General features: G+C 37.1%; 1 protein-coding gene across 5 annotated transcripts in view; it reads left to right on the forward strand.

The window, feature by feature from the left end:
- NAALADL2 (N-acetylated alpha-linked acidic dipeptidase like 2) overlaps positions 1 to 22,150 on the forward strand; it is a 507,046-nt gene that overhangs the window by 8,353 nt on the left and 476,543 nt on the right. For 4 of the 5 annotated variants that reach the window (XM_056358613.1, XM_056358610.1, XM_056358611.1 and 1 more), the window contains exon 2: positions 19,718 to 19,780. The exons of the other annotated variant lie outside the window; for it this stretch is intronic. The gene's annotated coding sequence lies outside the window, so the exon portion shown is untranslated. The remainder of the gene's footprint in view (positions 1 to 19,717; positions 19,781 to 22,150) is intronic. 5 annotated transcript variants of the gene reach the window in all.

The raw sequence follows: 22,150 nt of genomic DNA on the forward strand, positions 1-22,150 counted from the left end.
AATTAGAGTTTCTAGATCTTCCGGAGCATACCAGGTTATATTACCCTTGTCAGTGTGTTTTAAAGCCAACAAAGGTGTGGAGTGACATTGACCCTCTGTAGCTTTATTTCACTGTGTTTCTGTACGATGGATTGGTGCCCATGAGCAGGCAGGGGTTGCTTGCATAAAATCTGTATTGTGTTGTACTTCTGCAAGATGGGACTGACATGAGGCTGAATGATCTCAAGTTCCTGCATCGTCATTTGTGCCTTTCTACAGATGAGTGTTAAGACTTGACTCTTCCAGTCTTTACGACTTCCTTCAGTTGCCACACTTTGCAAAGCCGATAGAGAGCAGTCTCTTGGTGACATTAACCAGCTCCTTCAACACCTTTGGATGCATCCCATCAACTGTCACAGTTGGTTCTGTACAGTCTATTCCTGAGACTTTGAGGGCACTGAATTTGATACAAAAACTCCCAGGAAAAAATAGCTGACAGATTAATTTTCTGATTTGTCTTCTAATGTGAAATTTGAAATCCACTGGTCATGCCAATTGTGGGGAGGAAAAAATAGTTTGGCAGTAAAATCTCAGAGGAATTCATAGGTAGGAACTTCAGGCTGCATTGAAACAATAAATTATTAAACATGCCTTCTTATAAATGTGTTCTAATAAATTTACATCTGTGAATCACAAACATTATGCTGCGTGAGACTAAGGGCAGGGATTTACATTGTGTTGCTGTCTAAATTAGTTGTCTTTCACTATTCCCTTGCTTAGTTGGTTGTTGTTACTTCTTAATGACAATATTTGGGCATGTTAAAAAGCATACTTCTGGTGATTCGCTTCAAATAATGTGGTTTTATAACTATTCTAGTAGGATCAAATCCATATGAACTCTTGTACAGAAATTATTTCTTGCATGCATATTTGAAAGTGTAATATTAGAAGGCAGCAAAGACTATTGAACTGCTGTAGGTACACACCTTGTATCTACAGCAAATAAAGGAGTATGCTGGGGGCTTACCAAATTTTGTAATCTTCCTGTTGATGCTGGCTGTTGCTGTGGGAACCATTGCAGAGCATGTACAGTATGAAGAAACTGGCTCTGAGGGGGAAACAGGAATGTTGGGGGTCACTTCTATATAAAGTGAAATTTACTGTGCCTCTGGCTAGTGTAGTAGACTGTCTGAGGCTGAATTACGGAAGCCTATTAAAATATTGGTGGGTTTACTCACTTAGAGGTCTGTAACAATACCTGTGGAAGAAAACCATTGACAGATCTGGTTGCTGCTTCTCTTAACTGTTGAAGGAGACAGTAGTGACACAGTGCCCTCTTCTGCATTCTGTAAATGGGACAGTAACAGCCATTTGGACATGCACCAAAGTGGGAAAAAGAAAAAAAAAATCCAATTAAAAAGGGAAGACATGGTGTCAGAAATGTGCCTCTGAAATTTTAAATATAGTAGTAAGGTTCTGCATTCCTGCAAATTTTTACTGTATCAATTGAGTGTAAGCCCTATACGATATTGTTTATGTAAGTGCTTACACAAGAGAGGCGTATGTTGAAATACTTTGAGAAGCCTGGTCTTGTTTTCAGGCCAAAGTGTTGGCCCAGAGCTGATATGTGAGCATATGTTCAACACCTTGAACTACTAGTTATTCAGTCGTCTTTCTCAGTCACAGACAAGCATGCAAAAGTATCCAGTTTTCTCTTGGGATGGAATGAGAACAAATGCAAAGATATTTTTAAATGAGATTGAATTTTTGTTTTCCTACTAGCTAATCACATGTATTAGATGCTTGATGAGTGTCTGGTATTTGAAAAACAGATAGAACATGGGCAAGTATGTCTGGCACAAGCCAGATGGTTTGATTTTTGTCTTCGTGGAAATAGTAAAAAAATGTATGTAGTGAGCAAAGAGGCTGTAGAGAACATGGTGTTTCCAAGGGGGGTGGTGGTCTGGGGGTGGGGGGTGGAAATTGCATCTCTAGTTCTCATCCGTTACCAGACTCTGCAAATGTTATACAGAGCTTTTCTTGATTACTGAGTTGTGGCTTCTTTTCATTTGCTTCATCTACCTACTTGTAACACTTTGAAAATGAGTATTTTGGGACATGCTTTCTCCCTTTCATCCTTGGTCAAAAAAAGGTTTTTTTCTTCATGTTTTCTAACAGCTGTTTTTCATAAGTGTGTGTGTAGGAAAATACTCATTTCCCATGTGGTTTAGCTTGCTTTTTGCACTGTTAATACTCCAGCATAACAAAAAATTATTCTGCATAGACATTTCATTCTTTTGATATATTTTGTATGTTGGCATTTAAGTCTAGATTTTAAAGGTGAGTGGATAATTAACTTTGAAACTATGAAAGTTTAAATTTATTAAATTTGCATTTGTATTTTACAACTGTTTCAGTTTTTATAACAGTTCTAAAGAACACTTCAGTTTTCTAGAGTAAGGTCTGGTCTGCAGAAAAAAATAGGGGATATTTCATTTTTTTTAAATTTTCTTTTATTAATTTGAATGTTCAAAGGTCCAGCACTTCAGAACCAGAAATTCCCAGGAGCAAAAAGTTTCCTGGGATGTGTGTTCAAACATAGGATCTTTCGGTGGCACACGGATGGAGTTGTTTGTTTGTTTGTTTTTTAAGTTATTTTTTCATTGTTCCCTTTTGTTTGTAAAAAGGAGCATACTGCTGGTTTATTTTGAGTAATGTGCAGATGGCTCTTGCACATAAAAATTATTGGTGTATCTCTGACTGTAGAGAACTGAAATGAAATACACATTTTCATATACATGGTGGTTATATACTAAAGTATATAAACATACAAGAATTTATTTATGTATGTGCAATCTTGAGCAAATAGCTTTGTGGCTTCTGAATTTGAAAATAGTTCCAGAAAGGTTGTAGAGAATATTTATAGGATTTTTTCTGAGCTCCTAAGAGGAATCAAAGATGTATTAAAGGAAATGTGTGGTTCTTGAGAACTACATGGTTTGAACAACTATTGTATTGTTATTTCAGATTCTGTGAAAGTAACCTGAGATGGTATCCCTTTTAGGCATTAGTATGTATAATGCTAAGATTGAAACATGTTTGTTGTCTAGTTGCTAATAGATCAGGGTTCAATAGAGTTGTCTTTGTGTATTAGTAGCTGAGAGCAGATGTATTGACTGTCTTGGGAAGAGTGGAGCAAGGTGTAAGGTAGCTATTATCCAGTCTTCCTTCCAGTGAAAGATTTGTGCTCCAATACCAAGAAGGGGAAAAAAGTGCTAGCAAATATCAAATTATAGTTGAATTATTTTAAGTAAAATACTTGATGCTTCTTCTTAATGCAGAATTGGTTTTTGTTTGGTATGTCATTGAAGCATAAATGAGAAATTTGAAAAACCTTACTCTTTTTCCATCTTTCTCATGATTAAATGTATTTTTGAAAAATAATACTGATATGTAAGGACTATTTTCTGCTCTTTGGCTTAGTTGTTTTTTTCTTTATAAAAGAAAATTTCTTTCTAGATGTATAATAAGTTCGAAGTGGAAAAGCCTAAGTAATTTAGCCCTTTTTCTAGCACTTTGTTTGATTCAGTTTTGAAGTCCAATTATTTCTATGTTTAACGGAGACACTTCTTTTTCTTTAGTTTGGCTGAAAGGAGCTAATTAATGACACTGCCTAGAAAGATAAGATAGAAGTGTTACCAAAAAAAGAGGGGGAAAACCTTTTTTGACCTTTAGTGCATAATTATTTTTAGTACCAGTTCAAATGTCTGAAAATCACTGATGTCCTGAGAAGGCATAAAAATGCCAGTGTAAAAGATCTATCAAAGTAATTAATTTTCAGAATTGAAATAAATGTGATTTAAAGGGGAGCTGTCAAGATACTTAAATCTTAAAATCACAGTAGTGAAAATTTTGTTTTTATTCTGTTAGAAGGCTTGCATTTACACCATTGGTTCTAGAATAAATTAACTGAAAGCTGTAGAAAAACTTCAGGATTGTTATTACGGTGCTCCCTAGGGAATGTTAATGCATTTATTGTTTATGTCTTGCTTTAGAGGAGTTCCATCTGGAAACATCTATTCAGTTACCTTGTGTAATGTGAAGTATTCCATCCTGTTATGTGAATGTACCTCCATTTAAGGTGCAGACTGACACAGAGTCATACTGGTTTAGGAAGAAAAATGAAAAAGAAGAGAATTTTCTTTGAAACTTTTGAAGTATAGAGGACATTGTCTTACAGTGATATGAGATGTGCCTCACAAACTGGCTTAAAATGCACACTGACCCTTGTCTGATTTGCTTGGCGTAGAAACCAACTTGGGTAGATATTTTACAAACAAAAGGAAGGCAGCAATCTGGAAATAGATGAAACTTGGCTAGATTTTCGTCAAGGAATTACATAAGAATCGTCTTGGTTAGCTAAATAACTCTTCATAGGAACATTCTGTATGCAGCGAGAAGTTCCTTAATTTACAGAAGCTAATGCAAATATTACCTCAGTCTTTCCTGGTAATTTCTTTTTTTTTTTCTTTTTTCTTTTTTTTTTTTAATTCAGGGCTTAAGACTACATTTCTGATAGTCCTATAGGCCCTGACTGTACCATAACATGCAGTGGCGTGTGTGATTTCTGTTTTCAAGAACATTTTTTAATCTTCACTGTCATGGTATACTGATCAGAGTCTTCAGAGGGCTGCACTGTATTTTGTTAGTTACTTCAGCTGGTTAAAAAATGAAAGGAAGTGCCAAAGAAAATTAATCAGGAGTATTTCTGCAGACTCAGTACTGAGAGTCTGGTTTATCAGTGCTTTATAACAAGAACAGCAATACTAAGTAAAGAGGGGTTCAGCGCTTGTCTAAGATACTGTTAAGATGAGAAACTTCTGGAGCTTTTCCAGAGTGTGTTTTTGAAGGCTGTTAGCATTTTTTGTAGTACTTGTGTTTTTTGAAGTACTCCCTTGGCTGTGTCACATGGACTGAACAACAGGTCAGACTTGAACAAAATAAATACACACAGCCTAAAATTTGCAGGATTTTGCAATTGGATGTAATGAAATCAAACTGTTGGAAAGTGTTTCTTTGCCTTGTGTGGTGGTGGTGGTTATTTTTTTTTTTTAATTGGTCTTCCTTTAATGGAGTATAGATTAATATTGCAATGTTGTGTTTTTGTTTTTTTGGTGTGTGTGGTCTGGTTTTTTTGGTTTTGTTTTTTGTTTTGTTTTGTTTTTTTCCCCCCCCAAATAGCCTGCTACTAAAATACATGCTGTAATTTGTAAACTTTTAAGTTATTTTTGTTAGCAGCCTAGGGTCTTTCTGTTGTTTAGATGTGAAAATCTGGACAAGGTTTATTCCTCCCCCGGCTGCTAACCTTTGTTTTTCTTTAGGCTTCTTCTGACATTGTTTCAAATCCAAGTTTTTGGAGTGGGAATGTGTGGGAGTGTTAGGCAGAATAAAAGACTACCTGGAGTATGTATCAATCCAACATGAACCTGAGGTATCTGGTGTCTGAGGTGTTAGGCTTTTATAGTGACTACTTTAGTCAAGCCAATTTGGAGGCAATGAAACAGATCTCTGGATTTACAGGTTGGATACCCATTGCTGAAGTCAGGGCTCTTGCTCAGCAGAGCATTCACATATTTCAGATTATACGCTTCCCTCTGCTAACTCAACAAATTAATGAAGAATGTTTGCTGAAATCTCACTGACTTCAGTTCTTCAAGTAACCGGCAAATTCAGATGACTATAAATGCTTCACAAATGGCTAAAACAAAATATGGAGAGTCAGGGTTGCCCATTTAGTGCTCTGAATGCTTTAACAGTCCGTCTGGTCCGACTTCTTAGTTGAAGGTCAAGAGCTCATGTGAACAACGGCAGTTCTCATGTGTGCAGGGTCTGTATCATGTAGTGCTTATGCACACAGGCTGGCATAAGAGCAATACTTGCTTAAGAGCAATACCTGGAATCTTGAAATGAGCGTACCATACTAACGTGAGAGTACAGAATTGCATCTCTTCATATCAGTGGGCATCAAAGATATTTTTAGTTAATAGTAAAAGATGCTCTGGGGAGGAGAGGGTGGTATCTTTGTTTTTTTGTTAGACAGAGTAAGCATATAATCTGCAGGATAGACTGTTCTAAAGGTTGGGCTGCAATAGTGAGTGCCTAAGAAAAGTCTGAATTGTTGAAACATGTTGCCACAGTGCAAAACTAGGGTGGGATTCAGTGAAAAAAAAAAAAAAAAATCTCCAGCAAAAGGTGTAATGCATTTTTATTTCATTCTTTGCTTCAGGAGTAGCTTTCTGAGTTGGATTCCTAATGAGAATTTGTGAAAACTTTATGCTTAAGTAACAGAGATTCATGAATAGTTGATTTCAATTTGATTTTTCCTGATTTATGCATGAGTTTATTTGCTTTAGGCAGGCCTGTAGGGACTGAAACCAGGGTTTTTTTCCCCTAAAATTTAAGTTGTAGTACTATCAAATTTTGTTTCCTTTCAAGAAGCAGATACCTTACTTAACAGCAGTTGCTAGAGAGCTGCAGTTCCACACATCTGTAATTCATGCCTGTTCTTATCCAACATGTCTGCTGTTAAACTTCAGTGGACTTGAGGTCAGAACTGATGCAAATTTGGTATTTTGAAGACAACTAATTTGGTGGACAGAAATGTATGGAAAGACTTTGAGTGTGTTGTATTGCTGTTTTGACTAATAACGACTTGACTAACACGAGTTAGTTGTGTCCTTTTTTATTCTCCCCACCCCCACCCCCCGCCCCTTAGATCACATGATATGCTTTGACTGGAACAAGAGGTCACTAACTGAGGTAAATTAATGTTAATCAGCTTATAGGAGGAGTCCAGTTTGAGAGGTGAAAGAAAAAAATCTAAGACCCAACCCCCTGTTTATAAAGTAATTTGTATTTCAGTATCAAAAATATAACTTCTCCAACCTAGTTTCAAGTTAATTAAACAAAATAATTTATTAGAATCAGAATTAAAATACCAAGAACAGCACTTACATTTTGTATGAGTAGCACTTACGTGATTCAGCAAACTCTGTAGAGCCAAACTAGCATTAAATCTACATAAAGTAGAGCAGGATCAGTGCTGTGCAGGATTCCTTACCTGCCGGAGCTACCCAGGAGGCAGCTTTGATGCTCTGAGCCTGCAAGAAACATGGAGTTTCCTCTTCTCCCTGTGTGCTGATTTTGTGGTGTTGCTGTATGTGTAGTGGGACCAGGAGATGTTAGAAGCAGCTTTCCATGGGTTGTAAGCCAGGAAACAGAAAACTAGTTGCTCTGTGGAAGCTGGGGAATAGGCTTTTAGGGAGCTCCTCAGCTGACATATTCTGTTGTTTGCTAGACAATGTGGCTATTAGAAATGTAGTCATGAACTTTAAGAAAATTGTCTAAACCCATCTTTTTTTAAGAACTGAAGGTTTTTTGTTCTTTTTTTTGTAAATACCAATATTCAGATGCAGCTACTGTTCCCTTATATGGCCTTGGCCAAGGCTGATTTTTTTTTTTTTCCTGTGCTTGCAAGTCTGTAAAATGAGTGATGTATGCTGTCTTTCTAAAGAAATTTCAGAAATTGCAATAAAAAGCAGTGAATTAGATCTAGGAATTACAGTTCTGTATAGTCGTATGACTTCAGAAACCTTATTATATCACTCTGGTTATCAGCAAAAATTGTAATCTTGTGGTATGAATGACGATGCTTATCGTCAATGGCAATCAGTGTATCAAGAATGAAATATGTGGCAAGACAGTTGCTAGGATAATAAATACTTGAAAATACAACTGAAAATGACAAAGCAAAGGCAATGTCAATGAATGTGAAGTTGTTTCTTTGTGCAGTCAGGTCAATGATTGCAATAGGCCTATGCTGCTTCGAACTGAACATTCATGGTATGTATAGGAAGGCTGAAAATGGGTAATTAGGTAAGCGATGACATGTTTTGTCATGCTGTGTTAGTATTCTTTGGGCTGTAACTTAATGCTGATCTAGTAGTAACAATGTCAGAGTGTCTCCAGCTTCATGTGAATCGTAGTTTCAGATTGATAATAGTGCATTGTGTCGTGACTTACACTTCTTGCATACCAGGCTTTAATGTGTTCTTTGACTTCTCCTCGCAACGTATCTTCTAGCAGAAGCTCTAACTAGAATAATAGTAATAGAAAAATCTTTTTTTTTTTAATGAGGAAAGGTCTGCAAATACTCACAGCATATCATGTACAATTCCTGTGTCAGAATTGCTTGGGGGACAGGTATTTTTAGTCAAAGATAAATGTCACAAAATGGATCTTCTGGCAGAAGGATGCTTTGGTTCATCACCAGAGGCAGAACAACTTAAATGAAACTGCGTTTTTGGATCTGTTTTGTATTCAGTTAGATATTTATATTCTGGACACTTTTCTTGTGAACAGAGGCTATTTAAAAAAAAAAAAAACACCACCAAACATCCCACCACCAAAGATCCCATCAAATACTTAAAAAATAGGAAGTGCTTTTCCAGAGTGGATCACTGGGAGGAGCTGCTTATTACAACTTTTATGCATTAAATTAGCAGCAAAGGAATGATGATAGTGTAGGAAGTTGATGTGGAGCCAAACATGCTTTGTCGTGAGTGGGGAATACTCTCCTTTAGTAGAAAGTGATTAATGGCTTAAAAAAAAAAAAAGTGGTCAATTCAAGGGAAAGGACTAATTCACTAAAACTGTAATTTTTTTATTGTATGTTAACTTTAAAATGGAAGTGCAGTTAGGCCACATCACGTCCAATGGGATTGCACTTAACTGCTAGTAGTTGTACAAGTGTCTATTGCACTGGAGACCTCATGAATTCCAGATAAGACAAGAACGGTTCTTACCGTTGGAATACTGAAAGGATCTTTTAACAATAGTCTATTATACCTAGAAGGTAACCCACCATTCATAAGGACTATTTGTGTCCTGATACGATAGACTGAAAGATGAAAAAATCTCTTTGTAAAAATTCTTCACCACTATCTCCATAATCTCTACTTGAGTGAACATCAGCCAAGTGAGAAAATGAAAAATTATAACCTGCCAAGCATCAGTGGCAGACTGAAATGAAAAAATTGCAAGTTAATAACAATGATGCCTCAGAAAAAATTGCTGGCCAATTTAACATTGCTTTATCCAAGGTCACATCTTGCAACTGATTATTTTTAGTAATTTGCAGATGAGGACTTTCTACCTTTCTTATGGCAAGTGAAGATCAGGGAAATGCCAGGTACAGTTTAAAACTCAAGGTTATCAACCTCCTCAGATCAAAAGTAAATCATGTTCCTTGCTTATTTGATCAAGAGTGGGCACACAAATTATTTCCATTGTAGTAATGTGGGATGTTTATGCTATCCTTTATGGCAGTGGTAAAGTCAGTGTAACATGAAAACTCACAGTGGAGTGAGGTTGATGGGAGGGCATTGACAGCACGGGAAACTAAAACTTGGCAGGATTTCTTCTGAGGCAGGCTGTTGCTACTGTTCATGTGATGATTTTTACCTAATAGTCTTAAAAAAGATTAGGTTGCATGTTTTCGAGGTTTCTTAAGGAGAGTGAACCTATTGCAAGCTAGTACACGTGACATGTAAGTGGAGTCCTGTGAAATAACCACAGGAATCCAAAGTGTGAAAATTATTAGTGAACTGTAGCAGCACTTAATTTCCTCCAGCATAATCTACACAATCATCTTAATATTACAGAGTGAACGTTGCTGTAACTTTGCAGAGCGTTGGCGTACTGTCACTTATTTAGAATAGACCGTTCTTCAGCAAGTGGAACATACCATTAGTTTGTGGAAGCTCCCGCCCTAGGCCTGCAGTGTAAAGGGGGAAACCCTTTGTGCTGTTGTTTCAATGTGGTTCTGTGGTCCTCTTAATGAAGGATATATGACAACCTGATATGCTGAGAGTATACAGTGGTTCTAGGGAGATTTTTGTGGTCGAGTGGTTTGAAAATCTTGTCTGTGGGTAATTGTTTTTCAGTCACTCCGTTGTTGCTGTGCAGTAAAGAGTGCAGTGCTTCTGTCTGGCATGGAGAGTGAAGGGCATTTCTTACCTGGAAGATTGGTGGAGTACCCTATTTGTAACTGCCCTGTTTTCTAACCATAGAGGTCTTCCTTGTCATTAAAATAATAAAAATACTTGGAGCAGCTACATTCATGGACTCTCCAAACCCATTGGTTTTTATTTCTGTATATGTGAGCTTTGTAAGCTAGGGCTGTTCTGTGTTGAGATGGCTGATTGTGTTGCTGGAGTGCTTTTCAGGAACGAGAGGATTAACTTCCAAAAGGTGTTCCTGGCAATGGTTAGTGATCACCATGGTCAGAAGCCTGGGTTGAAGTCAGCCTCTAGAACCAAATCTGCTGGGCATTTGCTCAGTAGGAACAGGACCTGAATTCCCAGCTGTATTTCTCATCTTTTCATGGAATTTCCATATCGGATCATTCATGTCCTGTCTGGGTTCTGAGATCTGACAAGATTGCAGCTTGAACTGTTTAATTTTTCTTGCTGTCATGCAATGCATCATATTGAGTTAGTTCAATAGCCCTAATCTAATGCTTACTGCAGCGAAACTGTGAAAGTATCAATCAATACTTATTTCAGTAAATATAAAACAACATGAAAATTCTTTTGACAACTTCTGTCCATTTCATTGTATCTTTTTTAATTGCAAAACTATCTTGTAAAGTTTCCACACTTCTTTAAACTTTGTAGCTTGTCTACTTTCATATACATCAGGCTGATGCCAGCAGCACTCTCCTCTCTCAAACAAGGTTTCATCGAACGCATTAGGTTAATCTGCTGCATTCCTGCAGCAGAAGGAAGCCAAATCTTTCCTGACGTATCTAGGCAGTTGTGGCAGCCAGACCTCTGGACCTAGAAGCAAAAATTTCAGGAATATGAGACTTCAAACTTGATGTTTTGTTGCCTTGTTGTTTTTTGTCCTCAAAAGTAGTTTTCCTTTAGGATATTTGCAATGCAAGCAAAGCAAAGAAGCTTTAGTATTGCCATTCTCTAGCATCACTCGGTCTTATCATCTAGTGTTATGTGATGTCTAATATCCAGTCTCTGACAGGGTGTGTGCTGTCCCAGGCGAGGTAGAGCAGCAGTTGTTGGGTTATGCTCATGTGCAAAGTGAGTCTCTTCACTGAACTATGGAATACCTTTCCTATTTATACTAAGGCTGCTTTCTGTTTACCCAAAGGAGTGTGTATCTGTGTGTAATATTTCTAAGTATACGTGCTGTCATATACACACCCTTTCTATCATTTATATGGCAGTATAGAGGAGTCTTGGTGGAGATTAAATTCCTCCCCTTTTTCTGTAAAATGTACCTTTAGTCAAATTTCTAGAGTAATAGTTTTCTTTTAATATTGGGGAATACTAAGAGATAAACATACCAGGTGAGAAGATAAGTATCTGTACACAGCTAGGTATGAGTTTTTCTTCACACCTTCCAGGACAGAACTGGACTGGTTTTCCCTTTCTTCTGTTCATGGTGGCAGTGTTCTAGGTGCTTTGTTCTACATCCTCTCCGTGGGAATGAAATGACAGGGCACAACTTTCTTGTGCTTACTTATATACGACTGTATGGAGGTGCAGTATTTTGTGGATGGAGGAGATAGCATCCATAGTTTATGATTTGCAGTAGTAAAATTGCAGTTCTTTGCCAGATGGGGTGGTGGGTGGTGGTGGTGGTGGTTGTTGTTCTCAAAATCAGGCCATTTTTGGTGGTTGAGAAAAGTGAGCTTGACGCCTTTTGCTTTTCAGTAAGCTTAATGCTTTTGCGCTGTTTTCAGTCAGATGCTGATAATAAGCTTTAGAAGGGAACTTTTGTGCAATGATTCATTTAGCAATGTAATTGCGTGTAGCAGAAGTGGACTTGACCAAGAGAAAGGTAAGGTTAAAGCACGTATTTAGACTTTGAAGGTTTGTTTTTTTTTTTAAGAGCTAGTCAGAGTAGATTAAGGCTACTGAACACACATTAACACTTTAAAGTAGAATCACAAAGCTGCACTCTTGTCCTACAAAAACGTTCTAGAACATTTTACGTGTCTTAATGATCACTTATTTTAAATCTTATCTTATGGTAGGTATTTCTGTATGGGGTTTCTTGACTTGTAGTTGTGAGAGAGATCCAAATTGTTCAGTTTAATTGATCCCTCTGACCTGAAATATAAATACTTGCAGACCATTGGTTTTTGTTTTCTTTTCTTTTGAAAGCACTGTTTTAAGGTAACTCACCCTGTGATCGTACTTCTATAGGTATTTTTCTGGTAGACCTGTTACTTTCAAAGGCAGATAGTGAAGTGGTGGGAGAGATTTAAAACAGTTTTCCTTTTTTAAGCTTGTGTGCTGATTATTAAAGTGTGTGAAAGGAGTTCCGTGACCCATTACAAAATAATTCTTTTGCCAACAGAATACACAATACATTCTGATGACACTTATAATTGCAGTACTTCCAGAACAATTACCCTCTTAGTTCATTTTCATATTGTTGGAAATCATATTTGCATGTTATATTTAATTGAAAACGGCATGTTTTGCTCTATGCACATCTGGAAATACTCATTGGGTTTAATTTGAGAGCAAATGTGTATTTACTTTGCAGGTAAGCAAACATTTAGCTAGCCTGACAGGAGAATGTATTTTAACATCAATTGCATGTGATACTACATCCCTATACAGCTGCGCATGTCCAAGTTGTAGTCAGTCCAAGTAGTGGTGGATACTGAATGCTTAAGTGTTTATTCAACATATCAGATTCCAATGGTTATGAAGTTTTGAATTGTTCCAGAAGCCAGTTTGTGGTCAGGTGTTAGCCTTTGCCCTCTGATTAATTTGCTGATGTTGCCTCTCTTCCAGTTACATTATACACTTTTGTACCAGGTGAGGTTCTAGCTCAGTACTTCCATGGAAAAAGGGAACAGATCTCATAACTTCGAACAGTTTCCCTTTACTTAGCTTTTGCCACTCTTCACCCTGAGCTATGATAGAAACTTCTCCTTTGGCAAAGAGGTGATTGAACTTTTCATATGTAACTGAAGAACCCGGTTAATGAATGGCCAAAAACTGATGTAGGATGGACATCTCTGTAGAGGATGCAGAATAAAGATAATAAGGTGGTCCAGTGGCATAGAATGAGAAGGCAGATTCATAAGTAAAAATAACAGCCCCCCCCCCAAAAAAAAAAAAAGTTAACATTGATGTCTGGGTGGGTGTGATTTTGCCTTTGTTAAAGGAAGCTTGTAAGTTAAAACTGGAATAAACACAACTTTTCCCTGTGGTAGACTTGGGCATTCTAGAAAGTCTTTTGAATAGAGTTCATCTTGTATTTTGATATCAAATTACTCTGATTAAAATAATTTTTTTGTGTGTGGTTTCTGGATCTGTAGAAGAAGCCTGGGTCTAATATGAGCATTTTCTTGATGTGATGTCTACACATTTTGTTACACAACAGAAGAGGAATGGGCTGAGGTCATTCTCCTATTGGATGGGAAGGAGCTACCTAAAGCATGTTGTCAACACTGAATTTTTTGGCATTTTCCTTATGCCGGTAATGTTATTGAGGTTGTTTTTTTTTTTTTAACTTAAATTCACAGCTAAAAATACTGTCCAGAGTGTGAAACAATTGTTAAATTAGCAGTTATTAATATGTAGATCTTCTAAGTCGAAATCAGGCTGGGTGTGGAACAATTCTTAGCGCATGGAAATCAGTATTAGCATCTGACCTCTGTTTTTTTCCCATTATGTTGTCTTCTAAAAGCCTTCTACTTAACAGCTCTGTAAAATAGTTTATATTTCAGTTAGCTCCAGGTACGCATTCTGTACTATTCTGAAGCCTTCTCCTGCGCCTTGTCATCAGACAGAGAAAATGCTGCCCTGTCCTAGCACTGTATGAGGCTACCCCAGTCTAACTTGTGATACAGGCAACATGAGTGAAGGTTTTCTTGTATGAGCAGAACTGGGACTGGAGTGAAACTCCAGTTTGTACGTCTGCTGGGTCGTCACCAGGTAGTAACTTGTTTGGATTGTTACCAAGCTGGGTGGCAATCATTCAGCATGTAGATGATAGTGAACTAGACAGTCTTCCTAAGATGTTGATCTCCATCTTTTTAGAGACCAAATTTTAAGAAAGCAGTGTTTCTTCCAGCAGCACATACTGGGGTTTTTTTGGTTTTGGTTTTTTTGGTGTCTTCAAGATAATAATGTGTGTGACCTTGGTTTATAAGGAAAAAAAAAAAACAAGTTCAAATTCCATGGCATAAAAGTACATCTGAAAAGTTAAATAAAAATCCTTTCCTACAGATTAAGACTGCTGCCTTTCTCCTCCCTTTTAAACGTTTAAACACACTCTTTACGTGATGCTTAAGCTTTCAAGCCAAAGTTACGAGGTGCTTTAGCCAGGCTTGAATCTGAGAATGAGACCCAAACCAGGACAATAACAAAATGACACAAAGATTGACTTCCCTGTGCTTGCTGGATGAAGTGAAAACTGCTGAAATATAAATCCTATATCCTGGGATTTCACTGCCTGCTGGAACTAATCTCATTAACTTAAAACCACCTGAGGCTTAAGAGAGAGATATACACTGCCGTGAGAAATTGTATTTATCTCATCCTAGGGGGAAATCCTTTCCCTCCCCCAGCTTACCTTACTTCTGACTTTGTCATTCTTGAACTACCAGGTCATTTCTTCCCCATGGGAAAGTTGTCATAGCACATAGCAATGCAGTTACTGTATCTGAAGTTCACTGCTATATGAATGCTGAGATCACTGTTCACTGTTCAAGGTTGTTTCTTCTTAAATAACTTCCTAAAGAAAACAAAGATTGGAAAAATATGTTAGCAGTTTACTTAAATAACTTTCCTGCAGAGTTACAGGAAAACATTCCAGAATGAAAGACATGGCATAAGGAAAACAGTTTATTGAAAATATTTAGGTGTTTATTACCATTGTAAATCAAATACTGAGTTTTCTTTAACTAGTACAGCTTTAAGAGTTTGGTTGCTTCTCATAACAGGTAATTGGATGCAGAAATGTAAAATGCAAGGTTGCAGTTTTAAGTCCAATCAGTGCTGCCAATGAGAGCTGTTGTAGTTGTGTGGTTCATTGTCCATTTGGATTGAGACTAGATCCCAAATCTGTATTCAATATTAAATCCAACCAATAGAAATAGTCCCTTTGACATGGAAGGATTTTGGGTGAGGCCTTATCTGATAGTCTTGTTGGACTTTGCAGCAAAGCAAAATGGCCTTGTTCAAGTGTCTTGTAATGTTTCTCTTCTTACGAAAAAATAAATCAATTTTGAGTTATTCATTAAACAGCTCAAACAGAAGAATATTCAGAAGAAAATAATATTAACGCTGAGTTAGCTCACAAAAACTAAAGTCCTGATCTCTGAGCCAGTATTCAGAAAGTCTTATGCAGCGAAAGCTCTTTGTGGTGAGCCTGGTCCTTGTCATGCTGCTTCCAGAAGGCAGCCAGGAGTACGCTTGTATTGTGGAGGTGGAAATTACTTGCAGTGAAATGAAGGTGCCAGTTTCTGTGACAGAGTGACTGCTTAGCAAAACTATGTGTGATTTCTGCAAAAGCCAGTTCAGCTCAAAAGATGGTTTGTAGATTTGAATGACAAGTCTGTCAGAGTTCAGTGCTGATCGTGGCTTATTAGCCCTAAGTCACTGATTTGATGACCAGCCATTCAAAATGTCTTGTATTGCTAGCTTGGTTATAGGGACAACAATAAACACAGTTGCAATTGCAGACCAATTAAAGTAATAAAAAATTAGAATATAAGGCCCTGCTTCTGTTTCATCCTCATGGTACGAGTGGAGAGCAGGATAGAAAGTTGCTTTGCAACACCCTTATTCGTCAGTATGGAGGACAAGATGAGGAAAAGGTTTGTATTTTCAGAATGTCCTACTTCCTTGTTGCCACAGGCAGAAGCCATGTGTGCAGCAGACCATTTGACTGGTAGAACTGGTACACTGTATCGTGTATTTCTGCCATGAAAGTCGTAGAGTCTGGACATCAGCAGTCTCATTGCGGGCCATGTGAAGATGTGCAGAGGGTATCTCCCTGTTCTTGAAAACAAGACGGGTTTACACATTTCCAGCACCCAGAGAAGCCTATTCATCTCCTAATTTACCAGCAAAGCCACCCTGTTTCAGGGAGGCTGATCGGGCTATAGATTAGCCTAAATTCGACTGAGCCATTATGATGGTAAAATTCAGTGCCTCACGTTAGAGGGAGGGTGTTTTAGACATGAATAGTGATCAGTGAGTTTATGAAGAACAGACAGGATAAAGTTTGGATTGGGAGGGTAGGTGGGCAGTAGGATGGTTAACTAGGGGGTTTTGGTTTGGAAGGGTGTTATTTCTATTTGCATATTGGACCTACAATTAATACTTGTTTTAGCAGCTTCTAGTAACAGATGGATATGAACTATAATGTACTTAATATTTCCAGCAGTGTTATTGATAGGTCAGGTCAATTTGTGGTGCAGATAATCAGGAGTGTAGTGCTCATGTGTTGTGATTTGTTCAGAAGCCTGAGTTCCTTGATAAATGGTACAGCAGTTTATTGGGTGAACTTTAATTTTATATGCAAGGCAATAACGTTTTGAAGTTAAGGTTGAGAAGCTAAAAGCAAAATGCAGTGAGCACTCCAGTGTTTTAGTGGACTTTGCTGTTTGCTGCTATTTAAGTGTCTTTGCACATTCAGGTGATCTAGTCTCTGGATGTGGATGCCCCATTAAAGATATTTATGGCACTACAATGAAATGCATATAAGCAAATAGTTAAGTTCATTCATGTGTCTGGATAAGAAGTCCATGTAATTTACCTGACCTATATAGTGCTAATTATGTCTTCTTGTGATCTTGTCTAGGTGTAAGTAAATTTGGCGAAGTATTTTTGTCTAATGTTATTGAATAATGAATAAATCAGTGAAGGTAGCAACACAATATCCATAATAATTTATCAGAAGAACGACTATAGTGGTTTATGCTTGCTGAACTTCGGTGTACATTCCTTTTCAGTCCTTCATAAAAAAGTACAGCATATTCTAGTTTATTTTGTGATGGACGGGCTGTTAATTCTTAGTATAGCTAAGGAGTAGGAACCTGACACCTTGTATGATTTATGTGTTTTCTTTGTAAGCTTGTTTCTGTTTTGTAACCTTTAAAATGTGGGTTTTATGAGTAGTATCATTAAAATTTTTACTCCCTCTAGTATGTGATGTTAGTCATTATTGCTGTGCTGTGCCTCCATATCACTTGCCTGGATTATAAAATGGCCTTCCTTGGAGCCAAATAGTAATTTTTTTCCTTTCTAGAGTAAATGCATGTTGTATTCATTATTTTTTGTTGGTGCTCCCATACTGGAGCAGAGGTCAGAATCTGGCCTTTTCTGCTTTCCATCCAAGTGTGAAAGGTGGCTAGGAGTAGCTATGTGTTTCTAGGAACGAAATATGAAGGGTTTTTTAACTTAAGAGGTTTGATATCAATCAGAGGAAATTGCCAGAGAGTTTGTTTTGAAGTGTACTCTATTTCAGACTGACATATTCAGTAGGTGATTTAATGTTGGGCTAGGCTTTGTTACACTAATTTTAAAATGTTTCAGTGAAGAGTGAATCTTCAGTTAGAGCAAATAAAAGCTAATACTGAAAGTGAATCACAGTCCATATTTCTATTGATTGAGACTTTAAAAAAGATCTTATACACGAGGAAGGATTTTGCAAAAGACTTAAAAGTTACACTTTTAGTTTGCATCCTCAAATTAAAGGTGCCAAAAATATTTCTTCTAGACAGCTCTTCCATGCTCTAAAAAGTTGTGGGCTTTTTTGAAGCAAATGAATCAAATGGAAAGTGGAAGTTTTGCTTGAGCTGTGGATTACTGCCTGGTTCTCTGAAGGATGTCAAGGAAACTGCTCTGTAACTCATGAAGATGACCCATCTCTCTCTTCTTTTGTGTTTTTCAAGAAATGGAAGATCTTTACTCACAGTTTATGTAGACAAATCATCTAGCAGGTTGTTGTATAAATGAATTCATTGCTAACTCCCCAAACATGATTTAGCCATATTTCATATAGAGGTGATATGGAATTGTTTTCTGAAACAGACCAAGCAGTATTATTGCAGATGTTTAGTTTTTTCAACTCAAACTTGTTTACTTAGAATAATGGAATTGTTTATGTTGGAAAAGACCTTTAAGATTATTGAGGTTAACTGTTAACCTAACACTGCCAAGTCCAGCACTAAAACCATGTCCCTCAGTGCCACATCTACATGTCCTTTTAAATACCTCCAGGGGTGGTGACTCGACTACTTCCCTGGGCAGCCTGTTCCGATGATCAACAATCCTTTCAGTGAAGAAATTTTTCCTAATACCAAATCTAAACCACCCCTGGCACAGCTTGAGGCCATTTCCTCTTGTCCTGTTGCTCATTACTTGGGAGACACAACCACCTGCCTACAACCTCCTTTCAAGCAGTTGTAGAGACAGAGATCTCCCTTGAGCTTCCTTTTCTCCAGGCTAAACAACCCCGGTTCCCTCAGACACTCCTCATTAAGACTTGTTCTGTAGACCCTTCACCAGCTTTGCTGCCCAGAAGAACTAGGATTGCAGCAAAAGAGCTAGGATTCAAGCTCTTCCTAGCATGCTAATAAGAGGTTGTATTTTTTTTTTCTTTACAAAAGACTTACGGTTGTAATAACATATGTTTTACTGATGTTAACAGAGAATAAAATACTAATTTCAGTGCAGCCTGAGGCTACTGTGATCCATTCAGTACTGTCATCTAATTCCATTGAAAGTTATGTGACATAGTACTAGAAAACAAGTCTGAACAACAAAAGAAGTGTTATTGCTGGAAAACTTGAGAATGAAATATCTCAGATTGGAGGTATGTCAGAGTAAGCACACTCAGGCATTAGATCCTCAAGCCAGTGGCCTCTTCCTGAAATATTTGGTATCATGCTGCACTTTGTTACAGCTGTTAAAATTCTATCTGCTTCTGTTCCCAGAATGATCATTCTCTCAAGTATTTGCAAGGCAAGTTTCCTGTCATGTTACAAATTTCCCTATTTATTTTTGCAATAAAGAAAATTGAGTATCGGAGGTTCCTGCACTGAACACTTCTAGTAGCATCATTCCTAGAGTGGAAGGGGTGTTCCCTGGGCTTGCACACTTTTGTCATAGCAACTAAGATCTATTTTGAGAGTCTTGTCCTTCCCTCACCACACACACTGCAACTAGACTTTGATTAAAGTAACACTATCAAGTTGAAGTTTAATTTGCTTTATGCTACTTGTACGTATTTAAAATTGTGAGCGGGATCCATACTTAAATGTCGGTGAGACAGCGAAGAAGGTAGAAAGAAGAGCTGTGATGCTGATTAGATGAGGCGGAGTAGAGTTTTTCATAGGGTTAATGCTTTCCAAATTGGAGGATATAAGATTGAAAGTGAAGGGCATACTCCTTGTTGAGGGAAAGTGGTAGAGTGGTCCTAATGCAGAATCTCATTAAAGCAACTGTCAGGATTCCTCTATTTTGCCATCACCTCCCCTATTCTATAAGAGTCAACTGTCGTTTTGAGTGAGCATACTGCGAAAGGGGCATTTACAAATAAATGAAAAATGTCACAATTGATTTTGCTCCTTTCAGAGTACTCTGTGTCAGCTTTGTCACAAACCCTTTGTTATTCTCTTTTCCAGATCTCTTGGGTGGACATTGGAAATAACTTTGGATGGTTCTGGGGTTCTTTCTGTTAACCCGGGGTAAGCTCCCTGGATTATGACTTTTTATTAACGTTTGTGCAACAGTTAAATAATATTGACTTTTCAGTGCTTATAAAGGATGAAATACTATAAATTCTTACCAATTACCTGATGAATATATATTAAAGCTTCATAATACAGTCCACAATTGAAAATGCTACTAACGTAACAGATTTATTTATTAGTTTCTTCTATAGAAGTATTTGCGAATTACAGTAATTACTTTGCAGATGTGGCTAGTACTGCTGCATGCAACATAAAATACACATAGTTCTGTGTTTTTATTTATTTCTAAAGAATATGTACCTCTGAGTTGGTAGTGTTCTTTTTTTTTTTCAATATTTATAATTTCTCATTCTCTTTCAATGTGTGTTATGTGGCTGTTATAGTGCATATTGGTGCTTGTAAACATATTGAAAGGTAAGCTGTTTTTGTTACATATTTGCTGGCTGGTAAGTGTACCTAATGGGCAATATCAGTAAACCCCTTTTAATGCAAAAGTGTTAGCATAAGAATGAATATCTTCTGGAATTTCATTACAAGAAATACTTGAGATGGTTTAGATACAGCAAAGTGTCTAAACTGCTATCACTTCTAATAAAACAATGTCATAGTTGTATTCTCTTTGAATTTCAGTTTTGTGATAGCAATCCAAAAAAATGTGGAAGAAAGTTCATTAATGTTTAGAAATTCCCATGATCCTTTAAATAGGTGTTTAAAGGTTTTTAATAACAGACTCAGTGCTACACTTTAAGAGTAATTTTTGTCCTTTTTGCATTTTCTGTAATGTCCAAGATGTGTAGCCTGCAAACAGTAGTAGGATGAGAGTCTGCCACTTTCTGCAAACTTCAAAAAATCAGTTCATACTGTATAGAAAGAATTGCTTTGTGGTGTTTTGTGTGAGCATTTCTTAAGGGACTCTCCAACAACAATTTACATACATTTTGCCATCTGGCAAACAGCGCAGAGTCTTTATTTCGGTGCGAGTTATTTTTCATCATAGAATATTTTTTAAAGTTCTGCATTTTTCCACTATTGCAATCAACAGATTTTGAAAAACAGAAGAACTGTAGGAAATCCAGGAAGGAATTGGCTTCTTTAAGGGAAAACAAGAACAGATTATGGTGTCACCTACCCTATATACAGATTTCTGTTCCTCTTTCATCTGGGGTTGTAACGTAGCCTGATTATCTCTACTTCTAACACAGCAGAAATTTCTTTGCATTAGTATATGCATATTTGTCAGCTGTTTGAGCGTTTTTAATGTGTTACATACACAGCCAGCTTTTACAGTTCTGATATAACTTTGGGTTAATTAAAATGAAAGGTGTTGAATTTTAAAATGAGTATCTAAAATAACTGTTAACTTTCCTGAAAGTGTATAGCTTTTATTTTTGTTCTTTTAACTAGAAATCAAAACTTGCTCACTGAGGCTACCAAAGAACACAATTTGTACTTTGGACACTTTTGTTTATAGATTAGTACAAATTTTGGGACAAAGCTCTCTAAGGCAATCTCTAATACTGTGTTATCAGCAGTGAGCTGCCCAACCTTGCTTTTTTTTTTTTTTTTTCTGTTTGCATTAGAAGAAAATTGTAGATGTGAATCTAGTATGAAGACAAAAAATGAGGTCTGGCAGTGTGAAAACTAATGACATTGTTTCAATGAATAGGCCAGACAGTTTAAGGCTGGTGTAATTAATTATTATTGTTATTGTAAACAGGGAAGGAAGGAAGGAAGGAAAAGTTAGATGAAAATGAAGTTGAACTCAGCATTATCAGTTCTACTCATTCCCCAAACTGGACCCCCATTTGACTTTAACAATAGAGTAAATTGTTTTGAGGTAAATCAAAGTGGAAGTCTGTAGCATTTCAGATCTAAATGGGGCACATACTTATGAGTAAAACAGTGCTGCAAAGGGAGGTGTAGAACTGTTCCATAATGCCTTGAAACAATAGCAATATATTGGCTAAATATGACTTGGCAGGTTTGTAGAAGCTCAGACTTTTCAATCACCAGATCTCTGCATGTAAACATGATATTTAGTTTCATCATGCTACTTATGTTGATTTGTCCCAGCTTCTTCTGTGGAGCTGGGCATACTGTGATGCATAGTTATGCATATGTAAATCTTTGTGCACCAGCTGATTGCGTATATGAGAATTACTTACATATATTAATCTGAATCATAAGATTACTCTCAAATGTGGGATGTCCCTATGAGCAGTGGATGAAATGTACTGATTAACAAAATTACCGTGACTTAGAATATAACTTTAGTGGGAGATTGTCCAAGATCTCCATTCATCAAATAGCAAAGACAGATTAATAAAAAAACCCAAACTCACGTGAATGCCACCACTGCTTATT

This window comes from Falco biarmicus, chromosome 13 (assembly GCF_023638135.1).
Source record: "Falco biarmicus isolate bFalBia1 chromosome 13, bFalBia1.pri, whole genome shotgun sequence".
In the NCBI taxonomy this organism is placed as follows: Eukaryota; Metazoa; Chordata; class Aves; order Falconiformes; family Falconidae; genus Falco; species Falco biarmicus.